General features: G+C 37.0%; 1 long non-coding RNA gene across 1 annotated transcript in view; it reads left to right on the top strand.

Annotated features, from left to right (window-relative positions):
• LOC137502331 (uncharacterized) overlaps positions 1-18581 on the top strand; it is a 42184-nt gene that overhangs the window by 18885 nt on the left and 4718 nt on the right. Inside the window, exon 2 of the long non-coding RNA XR_011018735.1 lies at positions 15023-15105. This is a non-coding gene — a long non-coding RNA (uncharacterized lncRNA). The remainder of the gene's footprint in view (positions 1-15022; positions 15106-18581) is intronic.

Below are 18581 nucleotides of genomic sequence, written 5' to 3'. Positions count from 1 at the left end.
TCATTTAACAGTGACCCAGGCATTGCTCCCATTGGAATGAAACTCTTTCCAACTGCACGTAGACTACAAAATTATGGTTTTACTGGACAAGAAACAGACTACATTAGATAAGAAGTTAACACATTTAAAAGATTCCCAAACACAGTTCATTGTACAGAATGCAGATAAACAAAAGCAAGTACTCCACGTGTCAACACACCTGCAATTGTTAATTTAACCAGTATGCAGTTTTCTGAATTCGAAGTGGAACTCGTAAATACGGGTCCGAACTATAACTGGCCTACTGAATAAAAAGGAACTTGGATATAATTACCACAGTAGCTGAGATAGAGCTAACTTTTCTAAACTCCCCTTTGACGTTCAAAATGACACTAGATTTGAAATAAAAAGAAATTACCAACCCTGGCTAAAGGACTTAAAGCTAAATGTGATTCTAATAAAAACAGTAATACGTATTTTGAGAACTAAAAAAGAAGATAGTTACGTCTTAGTCACAAAAGCTGATAAAGAAGGGTCTATAGTATTATTGGATAAGGACAGACATAAATAAAACAGAATAATTTTTTAAGGATAAGATTTGTACAATCGTTAGCAAAGATCCTATTGTAATAATACAATGCAATTTAAAATCTATAATGAAGAACTCCACATTCCGTCTTAATGAGCAGGAACAACAGAGACTTATCAATATTAACCCCAGCATTCCAGTAGCCAGAGCCCTACCTAAAATCCACAAGAACAAGATTCCTGTACGTCCGATTACTAATTGCCGTAATAGCCCTACCTATAAAGTTTCTAAATATATCCACGGTTTTCTAAAACAACATTATTAGTTTAATAATAAACATCATTTAAGGAATTCAATCAAATTTTGCGATATTTTAAGTAGATTTTACTTACAACCTATCCACATAATGTGTTCCTATGATGTCATAAACATGTATCCAAATATACCTACTGAAGAAACGGTCAAAATTATCTATGGCAATATTTCAAAACATAGCAGCCTGAGTAAGCTGGAAATTGATGAATGTGTAAAGATATTGAATTTTGTTTTGAATAACAACTTTTATCCTTTAATGGAAAGAGTTATCAACAGACTGGCTTAGCCATGGGTGACCTTTTGTACGGCATCTTGGCTGACATTTCATGGATTCAAGGTAGCATACGAACATCAAAGCGCATATAAAAGCTATATGTATTGCTAAGATTCATGGATGACACCTTTGTGGTTATTGACAAAAATGTTGCTAACAGTGAAGAAGTTTTAAAGAAATTAAATAAAATTGACCCTAATGTAAAATTCACTAAGGAAGACGAAGTTGAACAGTCCGTAAATTTTCTAGATATAACGATCACGCGCGTCAATAATACTTTTGATTTTCAAATATACAGGAAAACCGCACAATCTCCTATAACCATAAATAATTCCTTTTTACATCCCAATACTCATAAACAGGCGTCATTCTATAATTTAATACACAGAGCTTTGAAAATACCACTCTCCCCTCACAGCTTAAAAATTGAATTAAACTATATAAGAAACTTGGCTAAACTTAATGGGTTCAAAGTGGAAATGATTAACCGGTTAATTGATAAAGTTAAATATAAACTATCCACGAATCTCATTCCGGATGAACCTAAAAAACTAGTTATGCCACGTTTACGTACAACAACCCAGCCGTTCACCAGATCGCAAACACACTGAAGAAATACGACATTAATATTGCCTTCAGAACAGTAAATACAAATCAAAGTATATTTTTAAATCATAATAAAGTCAATTATACAAACAGCCGTTTTTCGAGATCTGGTATTTACAGACTGACTTGCGCTCAGTGTGGATTTAGTTACGTTGGTCAAACTGGGCGCAGCTTCTGTACGAGATATATGGAGCATTACAATGCCTTCAAACATAACAAATATCCAGCGATGGGCTAACATATGTGTGAAATAGGACACCAGTTTGCATCAATTGATAATGATCTCACTATTCTAAGATGTATAGGCAAAGGAAAACTTATGAATGAATTAGAGTCTTTACATCTTTTTAGACCAAGCCTATAACAAAGATGCCACAGAGGCAAAATATCCTATATATGAGCTAACATTAAAGTTATTAGGTATTGTGAAGTCGAAACATAATACAATCCCGCAGACTTTTAGAACTTTTTGTTCTTAAGTTCCCACCACCTCGCCAAATGTTAGGCCCGCCCATTCTGCTCCTAACAGCCCTCTAACAACAACACCTGCGCGCAAGGATCCGCTCCCTTCCCCCCCCCCCGTGTCCTTCACCGCCTCAGCCACACCGGTATAATACTAGCAGTAGAAAGGTCAATCAAGCTAGCGTTGCTGGAACAGCCCGACGTACTTAACACGCACTGTACGAGTAAACACCGCCTTATGCATTTTTGACGTACGGAAAGTCTCATGCACAATACTATTTAACTAACTGTCTTTAACATTTTGTTTCAGGTAAAACTCGATCATTTCTTCGAACAAATGTTTCGGCATGGTTAACACCCACTTGACCGTCTTTTGGATCCAATTGATTACCGTACTAACATAACTAAACACTGACATCAGATAGCTTTGACACAACATTTTAGCATTAGCAACGCCTCCACAAGAAGTCCCATCTTCTCTTCTATGACTTTCTGATAAATCAACTGTACATATTTTAATACATTTGATACGGGCGCACTTCTGTTTTAAATAACTGACATTGATTTTATCTTGAACTCATGCTATGGGAATGGAGTATACATCCCCCTTGGATAATTGTGCTCTTACACTCCAGGCCGTCACTGTTCTAATGATGTATAAAAAGAGGATCCATTTTGGTTTTAAACGCTCAAATATTCATGATTAACCACGTTATAATCTTCAAAAACTGTTAATTCACAGTATTTTTAACGTACTTTCTGTGCAATATCCCTATTTTACATGTTATAGTACAGCATTTTATGAGATCATTGTCTAACATTTTACTCTATAGTTTATAACATTAGAAAGATCCCGTATCCATGAATTTTTAAGATTGATATAGGCTGATGAAGCCCGTAAAAACGGTGAAACATGTACCTATGACTTTTATGTATTATGTATATATTTTAACCACACAAAATAGTGGATTGTATTGAATTTTATTGAACAGGTGGATCTATAAATATTATTATAATATTTGTGACTAAAAAAGATCCGACCCAATAGATACAACGTCTCCTAAAATCAATACTAAAAATACCTCGTTGTTATTTACAGAACACGAGAAGATAAAACTAATAACTATGAACCCCGGACTGCCAGTAGCGAAAGCTTTACCTAAGATCCATAAGGCTGGCGTCCCCATACGCCCCATCATCAATTATAGGCCAAGTCCGTTGTATAAATTAACACAATTTATCCAGAAATTTCTAATAAAGAATGATCCTTTTCTGTCGAATAATTCTGTGAAAAATACCATTGAGTTAATTAAAAAACAGGAGACCTTTGAAATACAGCGCTTCCGCTCGTTGCATTCTGTCGATACAACAAAAAAGTGTCCGAGTGACGGTACAAAGAAACTTTTTCCTATTATCCAAAATAATTTAAATAAAAATAGTTACCACAGTAAATTCGAGATTCTAGATTTCATGAATTTTTTGAAACTAGTAGTTAAGGGTAATTGCTTCCTTTTTAATAATTGCATATATCAGCAGGATGGTTTGGCTATGGGGTCGCCGGCCTCAGGGATATTACAGAAATATACATTGACTATTTAGAGCATACGGCATTTAATAACAATAGTGACTTTGCGAACATAAAATTTTGGGCCAGGTTTGCAGGTGACACTCCCGTTATCCTTGACAAAAGAATTACTGATGCAGGCTTCACCCTAAACATTTTAAGCTATATTGATCCATAGATAAAGTTCACTCTGGAATCTGAGTCAACTGGAAGCATACATTTTCTAGATCTCACGTTAAACAGATTTCCTTCTTCGATAGAATACAATATATACAGGAATCCGACACAGGCCGCTACTACCATCAAGGAATTTTATTTCCTTCCCAAAGTCAAAAATGTGCTACCTACAGCAATATGGTAGACAGGGCATTCAGTATACCGCTAAATTGAGAAAATTGGAATAACATGTTAAATACAATTCGATCTATAGCTAAATATAACGGGTATACGAGTCGTACCGGCAATTACTCGTACAAGTAAACAAAGAGCAAGAGATAGCAAATATTCCTTTTTTTAAAGAACTTAAGAAGGAAAACAGAGAATACTCACCAAATAGTTCAGTAACAGGCCATAAACCAGAGGCAACTCAGACCGAACCAAAAGATTTGCACGGTAGGAAATATTAGAAACCTTGAAAGAAAAATTTGCGAGCTTTTAAAAAACCAAATTATATAATTTCTGCTGTAAGAGAAAGTTACATATGATAGGAAAAGAAAACTCCCTTGAAACTACAGGTGCACCTTCACAAAGACGAACGGTTTAACTAATTAAAGTGGTAAATTGATCAATAAAGTAAATACTGAATTGGGATAAGAAATTAATATGATAATTAGATTAATTAGATAAACGCTGAATTGAGATAATGAATTAATATGATAATTTGATGAAGTAAATAAACTCGGATTTGAGATGAATTAATATTTTAAATGGGTTTATTAAATAATTCTGAATTGAGTAGAAATGTATACCTAGTGTCGAGGGGCCCTTTTCAATATAATTAATAGATAGACTTAAATCGAGATTAAATTACAAGATCATTGGTTGTCAGAAAATTTCCATGGACTAAACTTTAGTGTGTGCCTGGGAGGCAAAATCTTAATCTTTCAAAAGGAATTATTTTGTACATTAGGTGAAACACTGCTAAGGTGAGGCTGCTAGATCATCGTATGAACCGGGTCGCAATAGGCATAACAGGAAAATTAATTAACATTCACAGAAAGCATATCCAAAACCGAAGGCGCTCACAAAGATAGATAGACATTCAACAGGTCACGAAACGACCCCAAAAATTCACCGTGCTTCGAAATGGAAAAGCAAGATAGTACCAGAATGGTAACGTGCCCACCAAAAATTAGAAATCAGTCATTGGTTATCACAGTAAGCAGCTCTAATCAACAAAAGAAAAAAGTACACATAAAATGAAATCAGAATGAAGAGCAATCCAGCTCAAACCACCAGGAAGAACTCGCACATTCAATTCATAAATCAACTAAGGCGAAGAATTAAGAGCCAACAGCTCCCAACTTAATGGCACGCTCCTCACAAAACTAATTAATTCAGCAACATAATTAATCCTTATCAATAATCCAAAACAGTAGGTCCGATGTACGACGGTTGCCATGGAGACGACAACAACAGTAAGCAGTACTGAAGTGTAAAAGAAAGACAGAAAAGATAAAATTTAAAGAAAGAAATAGATCCCGATCCACGGAGATAATCTCGCGATCTCAATCCTTTTAATGGATGACTTCACATTATTAAATTATTTCACTCCTAACTTCTTCAACTAAATCCGAAACAGGAACATTATTTAGTGCCAAGAACATCTCGTCGAAAAGGTTTTCTTCTACTCATAGTAGGTTTAAACAGAGCAGACAGTAGGCCGAAAATCAAACATGTTACAACATTTAAAAATTTGTGAGAACAGAAGAACCATCAATCCGGTATTTCTCCGACAGCATGCAACTGCAATTTTATATAAACTTCCAAGACGAGGTCATCGAGCTCCAGGAGAAAAGGAAAATAATATCATCTTGATGTAGACTTACATTTTAGTCCATGAGTGGAAACTAACGCATGGCGTCATTTGCGATGCAGGTTACTTACAAATTCATAGAGATAGAATTAAGTAGAATAAGTAGCGGATGTCCACTCCAGGAAAGAAAATAAGATGAAAACAACACTTCAGGGCGTTAGCCCTAATCCTTTACATGCTATCCAGGCATGCTGAGGTAGATAGACGCTCTAACCAAGAGCCACCACATTAAGCTTCTGACCTTCATGGCGCTCGACAATCAACTGACTTCACGCTACCCGGCGATGTACAGTAAAAGAACTTAGGACTGCGAGCGGGCCAATTAAGACTCGCTCTCCGGCTGGTCCGACATCAGACCGGTAGACAAGAGACATGAGATCAGGAAACATCGTATATGAACGATGGAATATAGCCCCGCGGGTGGAGAAGATGCAATTACATTTAGCGAGAAGGAATAAAATGCCAGGCCAGAGTTGTGCTGTTAAGAGGCTTAGAAACGTGTCCCCACGGGTATTATAATGCATTTATTAATACATCATTGTATAATTTTAACGAACACAACAAGCCTTTCGAGACTACGAGTGTAATGAGATATACTAATGCATATTTCTACAAGTTCTTTACATGAACAAGGTGTTATCAACTAAAATTACGTTTTCACTTTGACAACATTCGAATAACAATTGCCTTAAAGAACGGGCAAATTATCGCCAAAGATTCAAATGCAACCGTAAATATGACGCGAAGGTTTGAGTATTTGTACATGAACAGATCAGCAGAAAAATTGTATCAAGTGATTGGTATGAGTTTTTTTGCAATTTTATTCACCACACAGTGTAAATAAGCGATTCAAAAGACTTTTATACGTCGATAACATGTCAAAACTTTCTCATCTTTTATCCTTAAAAGACTATGTATTTATTTATGTATAATAGCGTCAATTTTAATTATCATGTCCTTTCTCAATTGTGTGATTAAAGTATTTTATGGCTGATGATGGCACTTAAATATTGAAACCGGCACCATTATTCAATAAATCTCTGTGATATGCACATACCAACCTTACGTGTTCACTCTGTATAGGAAAGGAGTGTTCTCAGCTTTGACTGGTGGTGTAACCGCAAGGTAAACCCAGCCAGTGCCTGCGCCCCATATTCCCTCAGTCGTGTTTGCCGTGTTATAGTGCGCTGAGTGTAGCCTCATGGTGATCGTGACAACATAAAGTCACAACGACGCCATTTGGACCCCGTCTTGCAGGGTAGAATACTCGGCCGCCTGGAAGCAGGCCAGACACGGACCGAAGTCGCCGTATCCTTGAATGTGTCATAAAGTTTCATTTCCAGGTTTTGAAGACGATTTCAAGACACAGGAAATGTTACTCATAGGCCGGTACCAAGTCTATCAAGGGTAACCACCCCACAGCAAGACCGATATCTGACATTAGTCGCCTTATTTAATGTAAAAAAATTCCTTTTTTTTCCATATAGAATCAAGATTTTCATTAGGAAATATGCGTAAGTTGTTCAACCTATACAATACTACAAAGTTGTGAAGTTATTAATACGTCACATATTTATTTACATTATTTTATTTTATAGTTGCCATTATCAGCCTAATAAAATTGATACAAGGCATTCTTTTTTTTTTTTTGCTAGTTGCTTTACGTCACACCGACACAGATAGGTCTTGTGGCGACGATGGGATGGGAAAGGCCTAGGAGTTGGAAGGAAGCGGCCGTGGCCTTAATTAAGGTACAGCCCCAGCATTTGCCTGGTGTGAAAATGGCAAACCACGGAAAACCATCTTCAGGGCTGCCGACAGTGGGGCTCGAACCCACGAACTCCCGGATGCAAGCTCACAGCCGCGCGCCTCTACGCGCACGGCCAACTCGCCCGGTACAAGGCATTCTGAAAACTAAACTAATATAATTAAAATTGTATGTATTTAGAACTTGTTCTTCAAATAAGTTTTTGTATTGGGTGTATACCATAAAATTTGTATATTTAAAATACAAAGACTAGAATAATTCTTATGAGATACAATACATACATACATACATACATACATACATACATACATACATACATTATTATTATTATAGACTGTTATGCCTTTCAGCGTTCAGTCTGCAAGCCTCTGTGAATTTACTAAACGTCGCCACAATCCTCCATTTGCAACTAGTGTTGTGGCCTCATTTAGTTATATACCTCTTATCTTTTAATCGTTAGAAACCGAGTCTATCCATCGTCGTCTTGGTCTACCTCTACTTCTCTTACCATCCATAGCAGAGTCCATTATTCTCGTAGGTAACCTATCCTCCATTCGCCTCACATGACCCCACCACCGAAGCCGGTTTATGCGTACAACTTCATCCATCGAGTTCATTCCTAAATTGAAGGGTCGGGGGAAAAAAACAGGTAAGTCACTTTTTCATCGAAATTGAGATATTGTTACAGTCCGCTTCAGAGTGATCATGCACATCTATTGCGAGGTCAGAAATGGAAAAAAAGCAAGTGAGTCAGGAGAAATTAGCACTCAAAGTTTCACCGTTAAAGGAAAGAACTAGGGAAGTCAAGCACAAAAGTTGCTTTTTCTCAAGTTGTACAAATATTGACTCTCCTGCTTTTTTCCCCTGACCCTTCAATTAGCCTTTATCTCCTCATTCCGAGTACCCTCCTGCCATTGTTCTCACCTGTTTTTACCAGCAACCATTCCTGCTACTTTCATGTCAGTTACTTCTAACTTATGAATAAGATATCCTGAGTCCACCCAGCTTTCGCCCCCGTAAAGCAAAGTTGGTCTGAAAACAGACCGATGTAAAGATAGTTTCGTCTGGGAGCTCACTTCCTTCTTACAGAATACTGTTGATCGCAGCTGCGAGCTCACTGCATTAGCTTTATGACACCTTGATTCAATCTCACTATATTACCATCCTGGGAGAACACACAACCTAAATACTTGAAATTATCGACCTGTTCTAGCTTTGTACAACCAATCTGACATTCAATTCTGCTGAATTTGTTACCTACTGACATCAATTTAGTCTTCGATAGGCTAATTTTCATACCATACTCATTGCACCTATTTTCTAGTTCCCAGATATTAGACTAGGCTTTCGGCACAATCTGCCATTAGGACCAAATCGTCAGCATAGGCCAGACTGCTTACTATATTTCCACCTAATTGAATCCCTCCCTGCCATTTTATACCTTTCAGAAGATGATCCATGTAAACTACGAACAGCAAAGGTGAAAGATTACAGCCTTGCCTACCCCCTGTAAGTACCCTGAACCAGGAACTCATTCTACCATAAAGTCTCACTGAAGCCCAATTGTCAACATAAATGCCTTCGATTGCTTTTAATAATCTGCCTTGAATTCCATAGTCCCCCAGTATGGCGAACATCTTTTCCCTCGGTACCCTGTCATAAGCTTTCTCTAGATCTACAAAACATAAACATAACTGCCTATTCATCTCGTAGCATTTTTCAATTACCTGGCGCATACTGAAAATCTGATCCTGACAGCCTCTCTGTGGTCTGAAACCACACTGGTTTTCATCCAGCTTCCTCTCAACAACTGATCACACCCTCCCTTCCAAGATGCCAGTGAATACTTTGCCTGTTATACTAATCAATGAGATACCTCGATAGTTGTTGCAGTCCTTCCTGTTCCCTTGCTTATAGATAGGTACAATTACTGATTTTGTCGAATCTGAAGGTACCTTACCAACACTCCATACTAATTTTACTATCTATGAAGCCATTTCATCCCTGTCTTCCCACTATATTTCACCATTTCAGGTCTAATTTCATCTATTCCTGCTGCCTTATGACAATGGAGTTTATTTACCATCCTTTCCACTTCCTCAAGCATAATTTCATCAACATCATTTTCCTCCTCCCCATTTGCTTGGCTGTTCACAACACCACCAGGATTATTTACTTTTACATTGAGAAGATGTTCAAAATATTCCCTCCACCTCTCCAGTGATTCCCTGGGATCTATTATGAGTTCACCTGAATTACTCAAAACACTGTTCATTTCCTTTTTCCCTCCCTTCCTAAGATTCTTTATTACTGTCCAGAAAGGTTTCCCTGCTGCTTGACCTAGCCTTTCCAAGTTGTTACCAAAATCTTCCCAGGACTTCTTTTTGGATTCAACAACTATTTCTTTCGCTCTGTTTCTTGCATCTACGTACAACTCCCTGTCTGCTTCGGCCCTTGTTTGGAGCCATTTTTGATAAGCCTTATTTTTACGTTTACAAGCTGCTCTCACTTCATCATTCCGCCAAGATATTCGCCTTTTCCCATCTTTACACACAGTTGTTCCTAGGCATTCCCTTGCTGTTTCTACTACAGCATCCCTGTGTGCCACCCATTCACTTTCTATATCCTGAACCTGCTTATTGTCTACTGTTCGAAACTTCTCACTAATCATATCCATGTACTTCCGTCTAATTTGCTCGTCCTGGAGATTTTCTACCCTTATGCGTTTGCAGACAGATTTCACTTTCTCTACCCTAGGCCTAGATATACTTAGTTCAATACAGATCATCGAAAAATCCGCGGAAAACTCGTATATTCCTAACAGATTTCCTGAATTCGAAGTCTGTTAAGATATAGTCTATTATGGATCTGGTACCCCTAGCCCCCCATGTGTAGCGGTGAATAGCCCTTTGCTTGAAGAATGTATTCGTAACAGCTAAACCCATACTAGCACAGAAGTCCAGCAAACGCTTCCCATTCCCATAAGCTTCCATATCTTCCCCACATTTACCAATCACCCTTTCGTATCCTTCACTTCTATTCCCAACTCTCGCATTGAAATCGCCCATTAGCACTATTCTATCCTTGCTGTTGACCCTGACCACGATGTCACTCAATGCTTCATAAAACTTGTCAACTTCATCCTCATTCGCACCCTCACATGGTGAATACACGGACACAATTCTAGTCCTAATTCCTCCAACTGACAAATCTACCCACATCATTCGCTTTTTACGTGCCTAACAGAAACTATGTTCCGTGCAATGGTATTCCTGATAAAGAGCCCTACCCCAGACTCTGCCCTTCCCTTTCTAACACCCGTCAAGTACACTTTATAATCTCCTATATCTTCCTCGTTATCTCCCCTTACCCGAATATCACTTACTCCTAGCACATCCAGATGCATCCTGTTTGCTGACTCAGCCAGTTCTACTTTCTTTCTTCCATAAGCCCCATTAATATTGATGGCTCCCCATCGAATTCCATTTCGTTTGCCAAGTTGTTTCCAAGGAGTCCCTCGCCTGTCAAATGGGAGTGGGACTCCGTTACTCCCATAGGTCCGAGGCTTGCTTAAAATGTTCTGAGCTCGGTAGATTCATGAAGCAGGATGCTACCCTACTTACACATAGTCCAAGTGAGGATCTCTCCTCTAACGGGTTATACAAATATACAAATAGTAAATGACGTTGTCAAATTGCTTGTGGATGTTATAAAGGTTGAGTACAGCATTGAGTTTTTGTAAATACTCTTCATAAAATATATCTTAATTTGACATTAAAGGCATTCAATTGGCCTTATCAAATTATTAACGTTCTTAATTATATTTAACACAGTAAAATTGGCTGATAAAATATTAAAAGTCATTATACGTGAGGGAAAATCAGATTACAGCACCAAGTTTTTGGTAAAACAGCTCCTCGTAGTATGTATGTAACAAAGGCTTTTCAGTCTGTCAAACACACAGCAAATACAATGTAAATTATAACACTATAAACATACCTGTAAAATACATATATATGTGGCGTCAAACAAAACTTAATTTCCATTCAAGATACAAAGAACACAACAACGCGATCAGATATATTCGGCATTCAGCCTTCGGGGAGCACTTATACGACTGTTCACACCATTTCACAAACGTCATCACTAATCTAAAAATTTTACACTTCGAAAATAAAAGAAAATATTTGAATATAAAAGAAGCAATAGAAGTTTACGTCGAAAAAAATGGTAATGCAAATAACCTGAATGAGCATACACATTCAAATAATTCCCCCCTATTCGCTCTACTCACATAATATCTGACAAAACCTACTCATTAAATTGCTTTTATCAATAATAATAATAATAATAATAATAATAATACCGTTCCTTACTTTAAAAAATAATTATTAAATTGCATTCCTCCATATTACATAAAGGTACATTTAACATGAAATAGGTCAATAACATCTCTCCCCTCTTCAATGTTGATGGAAGGTTCCACAGCGCTCCAGTCGCTCCGCCCTACTTCTCCCTCCCCTCTCTACTGTATAGTGTACTCGATTTAGTCATCCAATAGGAGAGATCTTCGCTCTCCAAGGCCCCTCCCTTTCTTGCCCTCGCCTCTCCACGCACAGCGTGCTTCACCAAAAACTTTCCACGATCACAGTCCTGAGATAGTGCTTGGTGACAACGGACTTAACATCGGCAGTCTAGATAATTGCGTAAGTTTTCATTATATTAGTAATTGTATATATTTTATTTTTGTCATTACTGTTTCATGTTATCACTAAACTCTCTATCATTGACAAGTTTACGCTACGTAAACAATACTGTACATATATAAGTTTGTTTTTAAGTGATTTAATAGAATCCGAGGATGTTCTTGTAGAACGAAGCATCTCATTCTTTGTATGTTAGTGTGTATTTTAGAGGTATGTTTATAGTGTTATAATTTACATTGTATTTGCTGTGTGTTTGACGGACTGAAAAGCCTTTGTTACATTGAACTTAGTCAACACTGGAAAACATGGCTTCATTCTTAACAAAAAATCATAGTATTTATGTTAATGACCTGTGTAGAATGTTCGAGTTTGTCTTGATACTATCTAGAGTATAGAGACTAATATCTTGTGTGAATACTGTAAATTAAATTACATTAGTATATTTTTCACGTTATATTGATCTTATATTTTGAAAGCTGTAGCAATAAATATCCATAAATTTGAGAATTGTAGATTGACGGCCAAGATTTTTTGAAAACACAGTATGTTCAGAAGGATTTTTGGAGGATCTAGAAAGATTTCGATCCAAGGCGGACCTAAAGGAAGGAAATCAATTGCGTATTAGCGTGACAGAAGCTGAGACAACGAGGAATTCCTTTTGTAAATAGAAACTCACCTGAAGCACCAAGTTGACCCGGTGTCTCGGGCCAGCTCACATGTCATATGACATCGAGCAGTGTCCATTAACACGGCAAGAACATGCACTTCCCCTTCACTGACACTAGGATAACATGACTGATACACGTCTGCCACTTATTGGCGTCCTTCGTTAAAGGCTTTTACCCACCGTGCCACTGTCCTGTAAGGCTATGCAGCTTCGCTGCAAGCTTCTTGAAGATCTTGAGGACACTCTCGTGCTGTACGATTACAAAACATCGTGACAACACTGACCTAAATTTACAGCTAACCCGAGACTGTGTTTATTATGCCAGTTTGCGTGCGTGTGATGTGAGAAGGTATGCTCTAAGGTAAGGTAGGTATAAAACTAACGTGTGCTGTCAGTGTCATTATTAGATTCCATTGCATAGCGTCTCATCAGCAGTATTGTCCCTCTTAAAGTTCGAACCATCTTGTCTCCAGTACGTCAGTTTGCCTTCATTTACTAGAGCTAATTAAACATCGTTTCTGTCTTCATCCACTTAATCTTCATATGACCAGTCCGTTGAAAATATTTTATGGATATATCTGGAGAATCGCCTGTTTCAAGCATGTTTCTTCTCATGAAGTTAATATAGATTGTTGTTTAAAGCTTTGTTGTTGTGAACAAACGGGTTTGCCTTTCCGATATAAAATTTTACATTAAAGTCAATATAATTCCACATACATGTGCTTCGTGGCATATCAGTAGATGCAGCCGATCCTGAAGAGACTCATCTGAGATGAATTGAGCCTTGTGATTTTCCAGGGAAATATTATCCATGTGCTTTGGATCCTTGACATTTTTGCAGCATTTGCTACACAGGACAATGGGAGTTTCTTCTGTTTTGCTGGTTGTTAGTTTCAAAATCCACGACATTATTTATGATCCTTCAACTGTTATTAGTTAGGTTTAGATTGATGAATTCATTTGAATATTGCTCTATTGATGAAATAATCAATGACATTTAACTAAATCGAATCCTTTCACCTTTGTTAGAACAGTGGAAGATTCACTTGTGAGGAAGCAAAGTGTAAGGTTTCTCTTTTTCAAAAAACCCGAGAGATAACATTAATCTAACATTGCATACAAAGTCAAGCGTAGGCTACTTCAGTTGAATGATAATTTTTTTTAAATTGTTAGGCATTTCGAGTCATATCTAGAAAACATACTAGGTAGTTTAAAACTCTCTGAACAGAGTCCTTTTAAGACCAAAACCTCTGGCTCTACAACTCTGATGGGCATTACCCTGTCAAGCGACCCCTGCTCAGCCTGATGTCCGGCAGTTTATAAGTCAGTGTGTGGTGAGCAAAACAAATTTTCTTGGCAATTATTCATGGCTTCTTAGAATAAGGACTCTACCTCTCTATCAATTAACAACTTCTTTGTTCTCACACAGCCTGACTGGACCAGCAACTAGCCGTCAGAGTGTGATAATAATCTCTAACTTGTCCGAGAATCAATTCTGTGGCTTCCGGGAATGAGGTGTACTTGCTATCCGTAGAGACATGGCCATCATTGTCCTTTAAAATCTGAATGTAAATGTTGTAAGTCTATATTAATAAAGCCTTCAGATTGTCTAGAGTCAATGAAAAGTCCAACAACTAACTATTTGTTGTACGAAATTGAACATGGTAGGCAAGACTTTGACCTTTCTCATATTAAGATCCAATGTATGTCTTTCTGACAATCAGAGTCATCTGCGGGAACACAAGAAAGAAACAAGTGACCAGTCATTTAAGAACACATAATACAATGAACACGATGACAGGAAGTTGTAGGAAGAGAAGAAGAAATGTGCAGAGATTATTGTTGTCCTTCAAGTTTTCCTTCTTCTTTTGCTCTCTCTTCCGGTGCTTTCCACTTTATCTTTTACGAGTTCCTTCTCTTATTCTTGTTCTTAATATAAATTTGACTTGACACTTGTTTGCTTGTTTCCTTTTTACATTGGGAGAATAAATTTATATTTTATTGTGCAATTATGCAGTTTATTTTGTCAGCTATGCCATGTCTTTTTATAATCATTTACTCTAGTTATCTGTTTACTCTACATTTCTTACTTTGTTTTGCATATTTGTTCTTTACAGCCTTCCAACGATATTAAGAATGAAATAAGTGTGGATGAACACACAGTGGATCAGTTGGTCACTTGTTTCAAAGAAGAAGACAAGTAAGTACTGGTTAGATTAATTAGATTTTACACCCCTAAACCTCAACAATATGGAATTTGCTATTTATATGTTGAGTAGCTCCCTCTGCAGACAAGAGGTGGAGTTTAGTCCTCAGTATCCCAATATATTGGGTTCAAGGCAGCACATGTCCATCCATATCATTCTCGAATTCTGTCTCCTGTACTTCATTCATGGTCTGAACTTGTTGGTTTGATCATGGCTCATGAGAAAATTACACAAAATTAAAGTAAGTCAGCCTGTGATCAGTAGGCCGCCTAGTTGGCACCAATATAATGGTCCGTTATTGGACATTATAAATTTTGCAGCTAACTCATTCTTGGTTGCCTGCGTTTCACTCTTGTTTGCTAAGTTGGGCACATCAGTTGGTACTTAACACACCTACCAAAATGCAAGGCTAGCGCATACCGTGGAGGCCACTGCATAGGCAATGTGCAGAAGCATTAGCTCCCTTGGAGCGGACCTTGGAACAAAATTTCGGCGACACATTATACTAATGAGACTAGGCTGTAAGGCTTAATACATATGCTTGACTTATAGAGGGGAAAGATTCGAGTGTGATCTTCGAGACTCAGTGCTGGACTTCCAACAAGATGGTAGCTACACATTTTGCTAATGGGAATACGGAGATGGTGTAAGGCCTTACATATTTGGATTGCTTATATGGACGTAATGAACGTCAATTTCAGAACTGAGCGACCACGGAGTCACTCACTTGTTGATTTTTAATTTTTGAGCTCATAGATTGGAAATTTAGAGACTTCTAATTGCATACCATAACGTTTACATCACTTAGAGATTAAAGTTTTGGCTGCAGAATTTAAATATATGTTGAAAGATACCTATCAAGTCTGTGTAGACTAACTTTGGAAGTTAGCGCTCCACTGTCATCAGCCTAAAGGGCTGATCTGTGGATCACTGGACAGAGGTGATGTTGTAACATTGCAGCCTTTCACGTCTGTGTAGACTAAAATAGGTGGTGAGCGCTCCACTGTCATCAGCCTAAAGGGCTGATCTATGGATCACTGGACAGAGATGAAGGTGAAACATTGCAGCATTTCACGTCTGTGTAGACTAAAATAGGAGGTGAGCACTCTACTGCCATCAGCGTAAAAGGCTGATCTAAGAATGATAGTCAGAAGTGAACTTTAAAAGTAATATTATATTTATTTATGAAATGTGCCACCAACAGAGACACACTCCAATTATAGGTAGCTTTTACCAATTATTTGACACAAATCACACAGAAATACCAAAAAGAAGAAAATATGAAAATGCTATGTAAATGAGATGATGAAATGGGTGAAACAGCTTCACATAAATTATACAGAAGTCTGTTACTACATTTAAAAAATAAACTATAACCAAATAATGTAAATATTATACATATTAACAAATCACTTTGATGAGTACAATTCTTTTAATATATTTGCATATGTGTCACATTCATACACAAAGTCAAGATCTATATGATATGTATTAATTATGTTATTGTGTTTCACACATATTGATAAATGGAGAGTTCTTACAAAATACAGTTTCGGAGACTGGAGTTATGAACAATTGCCAAAATCTTAAATAATTTTTTCTAACGTTAAAGCACAACTCGTAAAGCAAATTGTTGTCGTCAATTAATGCATTAATAATCTTGGAGAGATATACTTGATGAGCTGTTACACACCCACTGGCTAGTGATATGTATTTAAATTCATTCAACAAAAATTATTTTGAAACATAATTTCTAAAACAGAATTTCGTATGTTTTTAGAATAAAGATATCTTTAAAAGCGTTTCTGCACTCCATCAACTTGATTTTGATAACATTATATCATGGAGACCAAATTATACATGAATACGCAAGTTTTGATCAGACAATACTATTGAACAATACGGTGAGTACGTACGTGTTAGTGATGTCTCTTGAATTTCTAATTAAAAATCCATGGAGGATATTTTATCTTTGTGTGAAAATTCTTCATTGGTACTGTTTCACGAAATACCGAGTGCACCTGAGCAAAAAAATAAAAATAAACACTCAACAGCCTGGTAAGCGTTTGCAAATTCTACAATCTTAGACCAATCCAATTTCTCAAACATTTATACATTTGAAAGAATTTAACCCCTCTAACGTTAAATAACTGCTTAGATTGTTTAGATTGTTGTGAAATGTGGTTACACTATCTGTTTAATATTAGTGTGACTACAATTGCAGGATGATAACTATCCTCCTTAAATAAGGGGCACTCATATCTGTATACTGTTAATGTGTTAATATTCGTAATTATAAGATCAAGTGTATTTCCATTTGCATTAAGAATATTATTATTTACAGTGTTTGCACCAAAAAATTGCACTACATGACATCTTAAGCAAGTCTTGCTGTACCACCAGAGGAAGGTAATTCCTCAATCCATGCAAATATAACCCGGCTTGTTTCATGGTAAATATTTTCCTAAAGGCAGAGAGAGGCAAAGAAAGATGAACCAATCTTCTTAGTTTAATAGTTATTTCCTTCTCCCCACTACAGGAGCGAGCCATCAGTCTAACAAATGGACTCTTTGGCCAATTACATTTACAGATATTTGTTTTAGTTATGGTTGTGTGCTAATTTCACCTGTTTTATGGAATTAAATTAAAAACTTTTCTTCTGCTTTTGTAAAACACGTTGTAGGAAATAAAAATAGTTTTCTTGTCAAAGTATTGAATCACTACAAATATAATAACAGAAAAGAAAACATTGTTTTTCTCGAAGTGAATCAATGTTAAATATATTTTATATCTTTACTTAGATACATTTATATATATTTTAAGTTTCAGTATACAATCAATGACATAAAATTATTAAAGAATTCTTCTTCATGTGAATAAGCCAAGTTTTCATAATTTCTGAGGAAAAAAATAACAATGAGAACTTCCCCCAAGAATGTGCGATCTGTATATGTCCATAATTCCCTTTTGAGTTTAAATGTATCTATCGTCTGACTTGGAAGCGGGAAGTGGTGCTTGGTAGGAGGTGTGATTTGTATGCCTTTTAATCCTCAGGTTTGACCTAACAGCCAGGGGAGGATCTGTATCCTGTGGGATGCCTCTTTATAAATTTGGTCCAAATGTACATCCCATTGAAAATTATTTTGAAACGTTATGCCTAGGTAGGTAAGTGTGGTCATTACAGCAAAGGGTTGATTATTTAAGGTTAGAAAGGGTTTGTTATTGGGACGGCATCTACATTTACGATTAGGAAAAAAGTACATGTTTTGCTGACATTAATCTTGATTTGTCAGAGATTGAGCCATTGTTCGAGTTCATTTAAATTCGTTTGATGACGGGATTGCAAGGATCAGTTCTTGGATTCCACAGCCAGTAGTGCTGTGTGTTCAGCAAACTGACACAATGAAAGTGGGGGTATAGGTTGGGTAATATTGTTACAAAACAGGACACACAAATGTGGTGACAGTGG

The sequence above is a fragment of the Anabrus simplex genome, chromosome 10 (assembly GCF_040414725.1).
Source record: "Anabrus simplex isolate iqAnaSimp1 chromosome 10, ASM4041472v1, whole genome shotgun sequence".
In the NCBI taxonomy this organism is placed as follows: Eukaryota; Metazoa; Arthropoda; class Insecta; order Orthoptera; family Tettigoniidae; genus Anabrus; species Anabrus simplex.
This window is presented reverse-complemented; position numbering and strand designations above follow the sequence as displayed.